Consider the following 8,775-nt stretch of genomic DNA (forward strand, 5'->3'; position numbering starts at 1 on the left):
CAACCATACTATCTATAGCCGTGGTGCATGCCCATGTTGCTCAGAGTGTGGCCATATGAACTGATAAGGAAATTGTCCGCCATTAGTAGGCTAATAAATGAATAGCTCTTACGTGATATTATATGACATTGTATTTCATAGATTGTTTTTTATAACCTTCTCAGTGATGTTTTACTTTGATCAAACTTATAAATAGATTTTCAATATTTTCTTGTAGAGGAATATACTATTATTTATCTGAATTTGTGTAGTAAAATTTAATACATTAATTGTTTAATGTTTACTAATAAAAATAAATATTTACTCATAAACTACTTTAGTAGGTAACCAATACTATTAATTATTATATATAGGTATATTATTTATTCTAGTCATCAAGTCTCTCTAATGTTGCTCTGCTGACCGTACGTCGTCGTACCTACTTTGACGAATACGTGTTTACTGTTTACGTCGACATCGCTATTCAATCACCTGCACTTATACTATTCACGGAGGACAGCCATTGCTGACAAGGACCCACATCGAGGACGACGTGGACACCACCTCGCCCGATCGTCACATTCCGATTCATCGCCGTCACCACACACCGGTGACATAAAGCCGATCGTCGCTGGTCACGTTAATTACTTGTCCATCAATATAACCCCCGTGGAATCAACGTGAGTCTTGATTGTATAAATTGTTATTAAACAAATATTATAGACATTGCTGTGACTCGAAGAGTACTTGTTAAGAAAAGAATATATTGTAAACTTGAAATGAATATCTTTTATGTAAAGCGAGAATAAAAGCACAAATTCAATTACTTATAACTATTGTGTTTTTGTTCTTACACTATTTTAGGATGACAAATTATATAGGTATCATCACAGCATTTTGATACGCATCCTCCGCTCTTTACTTCGCCTATATCGTGGTTCTCCACTTCTTATTGGCCGTCAATCATATACATACATAATATATAACATAGAACAAAATCAACCAATGGGGAGTAGAAAACTATGATATAGGCCGGAGGTGAAAAAGATGCGTATGTACTGCGCAAAAGTAGTACAACTGTGATGATGTCTATATAATTTGTCATGATTTTAGGGCTCAGTTTTATAATTTCTGTAACTGGTTTAATTGATTTAACTGGTAGTTTTTCCGTTCTTGGTATTCTAGATTTATTTTATACTGAATGTAACATGATAATATTCCACTTAAAAATAGTTTAAAGTGATAGAGCATTATTTGTGTTACAATGTTTATAAATTATTTGTTGAATTGAAATTTTAAAATGTACATATTTGAATATACCAAATAGGAATTAATGTTTGTTAATTAAAGATAATATTTTTGTTAATATATTATTTAATATTGCATTTTAGGTAATAAATTCAACTGTAAGCACAATTACCATGTCACAGGAAGACCTACCTCTTTTTCCAACACACACCGAGTTCAATACAGTTAAAATAAATATTAAAGATATTCTGTCTACACAATAAATAAATGAAACCTTTCTCAAAGTACTTCATAAGATATCACGTGAAAGTAATAAACACCTATTCATTTTAATATGGCTTAGTATCAAGTTATTTTAATAATAAAATGTTTTTTTTTTTTTTTATCTTAGGCAATTCTGAGTTGTGAAGAAAATATGAAATATTTCAATGTACAGAGCTGATATTTTATCATCAGCCGAAGAATTAAAATCTAAAAAACAACAAAAAATGTCATATTCTAGTTTAGATTCTGGTAAATATTTAATTCATTATTTTATATTGAGTATAATACAAGGTATAACAGAAAGATTTGACTATAAAAAAAAAAATGTATGCTTCCTAAACGTATAACAAAAATTGTTAAAATTATGTGATTAGTAAATAGTTTAAGAAATATACCCATGTTAGCAAATTTCCAAAAATAATATTTTTAAAAAAGTTATTGCGTTCCAGATTAATTTAATCGAAAAAATATTGATATTTTAAAAAATTCTAAAAAATAAACTACTTGCTTTAGATACATTTTTTTACCATCCAGATCATTCTTATAATCTGATTCACAAATTGACTATTTTGAATTTATTCAAAACAATTTAGATTTTTTTATTTTTGGTATTACATTTTTTTTTATTACACGTGTAGCGCTATAATATATATATAAAAAAAGTTTAAAAATATTGTTTAGAACAAAAGTTATTCCAAAAGTCAGTTCTGTCTGTTACACCCTGTATATTAAAGACAGTATAGGTGGTATGTGAGGTACACTTCTTACTTTTTTTTTTTTTTTATCGATATAGGTAAAACGATTATACATAATAAATTTTGGCATTTGTCTGAATTTCTTTTATTACTTCTTATACTATATGATATATTGTTAATAATATTTACTATCCTATGTTAGTTAATATCATATCCTACCATCCTATGTTATGTAGATGTCATATATGTATAGTGTTGTCTTCTTTGAAAAGATAATGCGACCAAATTATACAATATTTATATTTGAATTTAATTTGAAATACATTTTTTTTAGAAGAGAAAAGTCAAATATACAACTTTTGCTGTACAACAAAGGTCTTTTAAATCTGGTAAGTATTTAAATCAATAGTTCTAAAAAACCATTTATTTTAATGTTTAATTTTACACCAAATTTTACTAGGTTTTGATCTAACACCAGTGAAGATATAAAAATTGTGAAGTACCAATACAACATATGTCCAGAAAATTACTAGTTTGTCATCCAAAACTTATTTTTTCCCATATTAACTGGTCATGCACTAAATATACACAAAGCATAGGGCTCATAAACATTGAACAAATGATTAGTATAATAATACAAAAATACATGCATATAGTTATGTTGATATTTCACCTATTGGTATCATTCATTTAATATTTTAATATTTTGTTAATAGTAAAACACAAAGAGGCTGTCAGCAAAATATTTGTTTTCTCTCTCAGACCCACGCGTAAAATAGAACGAACACTTAAATATTTTTTTTATTATTTTTGAGTAACCTTGGTGTAAAATCAACTATTATAAAAATTATAGAGCATAATATTTTGAGACCATGACTTATCAATTTTATATTTTAATGTTATTTGACACTGTATTAACCTTTCAAAATAAAAAAAAAAAAAAAAATGTAGTACCTATATTTAAATTATGTTTAAATTGTTTTGAGACAATATTTAGACAAATCGATATGTCATACCCTCAAAAATGTTATTCTCCATCGTTTTTCTAATGAGATTTTACTCTTAGATTACTTAAAAAAATAAAAAAAGTTATTCTGCAGAAATGCATTTTGTCTTTGTTGCGCCCGAGAGAGAAAACAAATACTGCGCTGACATCCTCTTAACAATAAATTCTCATGTGTCTATAATATTTTAAAACATTTATGATTTTCAATTAAATTTATTTAACATATGAAAAATATACAAGATTGATAAATTACTTAATAGCAATGAAATATGATCTATAATTGAAAAATTAGATTTAGTTGTTAAAGATATCAAGAAAGTTCTAGGTATCTCACAAACTCTTAAAGAATTGAGTATATTACAAAATGCCCCATTTTAAATACTGTAGTTAATTACTTATTGAGTTAAGTAAAAACTGTAAATCACTACCCTAACTATTGAAATTTAACTAAAGTAATATCATTGATTATAAATATTATAGATTGCTCACAGACCAGTTTTTAGATGGCCCAAATATTCACTCCCGATAGATGGCTAGGTGAAGTTACTACTAGTGATTACAATTAGAATTGATTTAATTAAGAAGTGGTGTGATAATAATAACCTACAATTAAATTTAAGTAAATTTAAACATGTCATTTTTAAATTTTAATATCACTAACTATAATAGTTTTTTATAATTTTAGTACTGACTTATCTTTATGTACACATTCTTATAAATGTAAATATTTAAAATAGGTACCATGTAAATCGATGTAAATGTATTCCTTTAGAGAGAGTTTATAATGTATAATTTGTAGAACATATCTATTTAGTTATTAATGTAATAAAAAAATTATTTTATAAATTTAAAATACCTACTTTGTAATATCTTATACTTAAAAACTTTTAGAGTAATTTTTTAGCCCTAACAAAATAGTGCATACTCTAGCCACAATAATGTTCTAATTGAATATTACTATAAATTCTTTACTTAAAATTATTCTAAATAAATCAAGATTATATTCAACAAATTTATTATTCACAAATTTTAGCATTCAAACTTTAAATTTACTATATGAAAGACAAACTTTATTATGTATATTATATAAAATTAAACCTATTATTAATGATTATCAACCATTGCACACTTATAACACAAGATTAAAAAATAATAACTATAATGTTCCTTTTAATAACATCAATTTTGATAATTAAAGCTCTATAGTTATAAGTGTAATGTATATTATTATTATGTAAATATAACACAAATGTTTTTTCTTTTATTAATTTTGCTCTATATAAATAGTAGGTATGTAATTGTGTGTTCTAACATATTTTTGTATACAAAATGCTATAAAAACCTGTAGTATTCTGTTGTGTATTTGTATTTGCATTTGTTTTATTAATTTACGGAATAAAAATTCCTTATTTAGTACAGTACACAACAAAAATACAGTAATTTAACATGATTAACGTTTACAATGGGCGATGGCCCAAGAATACAGTAATATTATAGGTACAATAGATATAAATTATAATAATTAGGACACAAATAAAATTACATACATGATATAACATAATAATAAAAAAGATACTTAAAGATCAATAACAGAATATTAAGGTGAACTTAGAAAGGTGGGGTCCTCGTTGCCCAAATGCATCATGCGGTCAATTGGTTTGTTTCTACCGCAATTGGTGCAATGGAAAGGTACAGTAAAAAGAACTCGAGACCTTTTGTTTTGTGATATAATTTTTATCTGATTTACATTTACATTTTGTTTTAATTGTGTTTTGATATTTTATGAACTCAACTCATCCGCATACCAACAAGCTATTGCTTTTAAGACTAGTTTGTAACTGTTGTATGTACCATTATTTATTTGAAATTGCAAATTGTTTTTTGATTGCAATAAAAAAAATATTATTATTATTGTACGCGCCAAGCCATTATGCATATCGCGAGACGCTTATCTGTACGACGGTGACTGTTATCCACATTATCTCTCGTTTATCCGTACACCATACATTCCTTCCAAGTCAGAATTATTATAATAATTATTAATTACCTGGTAATTATTAAACCATGTTACACCATGTTATTTAACATGTTTGTTTTCTTTAATTAATTTGCTCTATGTCAAATGTCTGTTGATTATTCATATTATCATTAGCTTGTCATATTTTTTCTGTTCATCATTCTCTTATGTGTTTTTTTTCGTTCGTATAAATTGTTCATTGCCATCACGGCACTATTTTGTTCTGTTGTTGTCGTCGCTGCTATTGCGATAAAGAGGTTGCCTATACACCACCCCTTACGGGTATAGTGTGTCCCGTCCGATCGAGCGACACTTCGTTTAGTTCTAAGTAGCATTTTTGTCCATACATTTATTGTTATTAACATTTAATTAAAATACTTATGTACTATTGTACTAGAAGCTAATAATAAAAATAAAACATATTAATAATTCACAATAAAAGATATCATCGGGATATTATATAAAGGTAGGTACCAAAAAATATATATTTATTTATATCCACAGTTATATTAGTAAGAAAATACAAGAAAAACTGTAATACCAAATAATTTTACTAGGTTCCTAATGAGGTAATTGATTATTAAATTATTTATATTCTAAGCTTCTTGTAAAGTATTTTGTATTGTTTGATAGAGATGATTACCTGTTTGATGTTGGATTTTGGATTACCAAAATTACTATTATTTTATTTATAAAATATTTTTAAAAATTGACTAAAATGTATGTTTCATTGAAATTTTTGGTTAGTGTTTTAAGTATAGTACCTATGTTTACATATTTTTTGTATATTTTAATTTATTTTTAGATTCTGAGTGGAACGATGAATGTATTGATTTTACACTGATGTGTGTTTTTTTATTTTTTTTTTATTTTGTGTGTGTACACGATAAGTAATCGAAATAATGCTACGATTTTCAACTTAAGTATCTTGTTCGATCAGAAAGTTAATATCGTTGGTGTATTGGGAGGTCAAAATTTAAATATCCCAGTAGTTTTCAAAAGCGACGGGAAAAACAAAAAAAAAAATTAAGGAAAAACGGGAATTTTTACGGAAAATCGATTTTTCACAAAATTGAATTTGGTTATTGGTGTAACTTTTAAACAAATGACCGTAGATACATGAAATTGTCAATGGTTGTTTATATTTCCATTTTCTATACACGATAACATTTTCAAAATATTTTGATTTATTTTCAGCTTTTTACGGACATTTTCATTTTCCATTTTTTTTTAGTTTTTTTTCTAAAAATATCAATAAAATTGTATTTGTTGGATAAAAAAGCTTGAAAATTTAATAGAAGGCTCCTAATAGTATATTGTTTCAAAGGCAGATGAAAAATATTAAAAATCGTTTTTTTTATAAGCATTTAAAGTTCAAAAAATGACAAAATATGGAAAAATCACGAAAATTTGAAAATTATTTCGAGTTAGAAATTCATAAAAATTTTTCTTTTTAAATCTAAGATATGATGAAAATGTAATAAGGGATTCCTTATAAGATTATCTACCTTTATCAAACAAAAAATATCTATAAGAAAGTCAAATTAAATTTTTATGATCGTTTGAAATTCAAATTTTTACAACACTGGATATTCACTCGATTTCTCATGTAGCGATTTCCTTATTTTCTTGTAATTCAAAAACGAATAACTAAAGATACATGAAAATGTTACTGAATGTTTATATTAGCATTTCTATACACCATACAATTTTGAAAATATTTTGACTCTTTTTGAGCTGTTTACGGACATTTTCAGTTTTAAATTTTTTAGTTTTTTTTATAAATATCAATAAAGTTTTATCTGTTGGGCCGAAAAGTGTATAAATTTAATACAAAGCTCCCGATATATTGTTACAATGTCAGTTGAAAAATATTAAAAATACATAGGCACAATTTTTTTTTTATAAGCATTTAAAGATCAAATTTTAATTTGAAAAATTATTTTGTAGTTAAAAATTTATAAAATGTTCAATTCTTGTATCTAAGAATTGAAAATTTAATACAAGTTCCACGTAAGTAATTAATTCTGTTACCAAAAAATCTAAAAAAATACATTTACACAGTTTATTTTTATAGTCATTTTAAGTACAAATTTGGACGAAATTACATATTAAAAACCTAGGATAACTAATTTAGTTATTTTGTTGTGATTGTATAATATTATTCGTGGGTACTTGAAACTTCTAAAGTATACTATTATATGTCTATGATAGTACCACGGTTTTTTGTTGATGTATAACGCGTTAAGTACCTAATAGATATTATGATATGATTAATTTGGAATTTATTATAGGTACCTATTTTAGGTCAATTTTTTTTTAATACCATAGATAAGTATATATATGTCTAATACATAGACTGATATACCGTCTCCCCTCAGAATCGTTTTTCTTATACAGTGATATTATATCATTGAATTCAAATTTAATTCTATCCATTATACAGTGACCCACTTGTAACCTGCTGTACAGCAGAGCGACATCCACTTACCCACCTTTTTTTATGTTAAATTTATAACCCAAAACAATACTATACATAATATCACACCTCTAGAACAAGACTGCCACAACTACTTTCAAATAATAGTGAAGAAATAGCTCTATAAAATGCAAGAACGCCACATTCAATAAGGATTGAAAATTTAAAACACGGTATCACGTAAATATAGGTTATAATATTATATAAATTATTTCATCCAAAATAATATCATCAAATATACTTAGTAATATAGGCTGTCTGACCGTCATCCGCTCAGAATCGTTTTTCTTATACAATGCTATTATTATATCATTGAATTCAAATTTAACAACATCCGTTATAGTGACCCGCTTGTAACCTACTGTACAGCAGAGTGACATCCACTTTTCCATTTTTTTAATATTATATCGAAGTAGAACTTTGGAGTTACAGGAAATGTATTTTTTTTAAATAATATAAGTACTATTAAAGGGATAAATGGAGTTGAGCATGTTTAAAAAATCGTTCTGTATATTACATATTTTCATAAGTTACCTATATAATATTATAATATATTATTTTACATTTTTTATTCATACATTTGTATCACATATTATTAGGTGCCCATATATTTGTATAAGGTTATATAATTATTAATTTATGACTTTTCAAGAATATTTATTTTATGCATATGGGCATGAACCTTTCAATAGCTAAATAAATTATATGGCAACGTAGCACGTACATTTGTTCTCAGCCGTATTATTTTTTGGGTTTTTTTTTTTTTTGGTCATTGATAAGTTCTTTATTAATTTTTAGTGTTCTCAATCGTTCGCCCGAAAAGGTATAACGATCTCAATCGTTCGATAGCCGTTTATAGAGAACCGTGCCAAATGGTGTATCTAAGTGTCCTGCCCACATTGCATTCAGTAAGTACAGAGTTATTACGAATTATTGTAATTAAAGTATTTTATTTTACTATTAGGCATTAGTGTAACAGTAGACTAAATTCATTTTTGTCAAAAAATATACATTTGAAAATGTCATCGCGTGCATAAAATATAATCTAAGTAAAAAATATAATTTAATTCTCAAGTACCTACCTGCG

The 8,775-nt window shown here is 26.0% G+C and overlaps 1 long non-coding RNA gene across 1 annotated transcript; it reads left to right on the forward strand.

Moving 5' to 3' along the window:
- The first annotated feature begins 1,624 nt into the window (after window positions 1-1,624).
- LOC115033407 lies at window positions 1,625-3,111 on the forward strand. Its single transcript, XR_003838734.1, has 3 exons — window positions 1,625-1,740; window positions 2,521-2,575; window positions 2,647-3,111. It is a non-coding gene; the product is annotated as an uncharacterized LOC115033407 (long non-coding RNA).
- The last annotated feature ends 5,664 nt before the right edge of the window (window positions 3,112-8,775 follow it).

This window comes from Acyrthosiphon pisum, chromosome X, assembly GCF_005508785.2.
Source record: "Acyrthosiphon pisum isolate AL4f chromosome X, pea_aphid_22Mar2018_4r6ur, whole genome shotgun sequence".
Lineage (NCBI taxonomy): Eukaryota > Metazoa > Arthropoda > Insecta > Hemiptera > Aphididae > Acyrthosiphon > Acyrthosiphon pisum.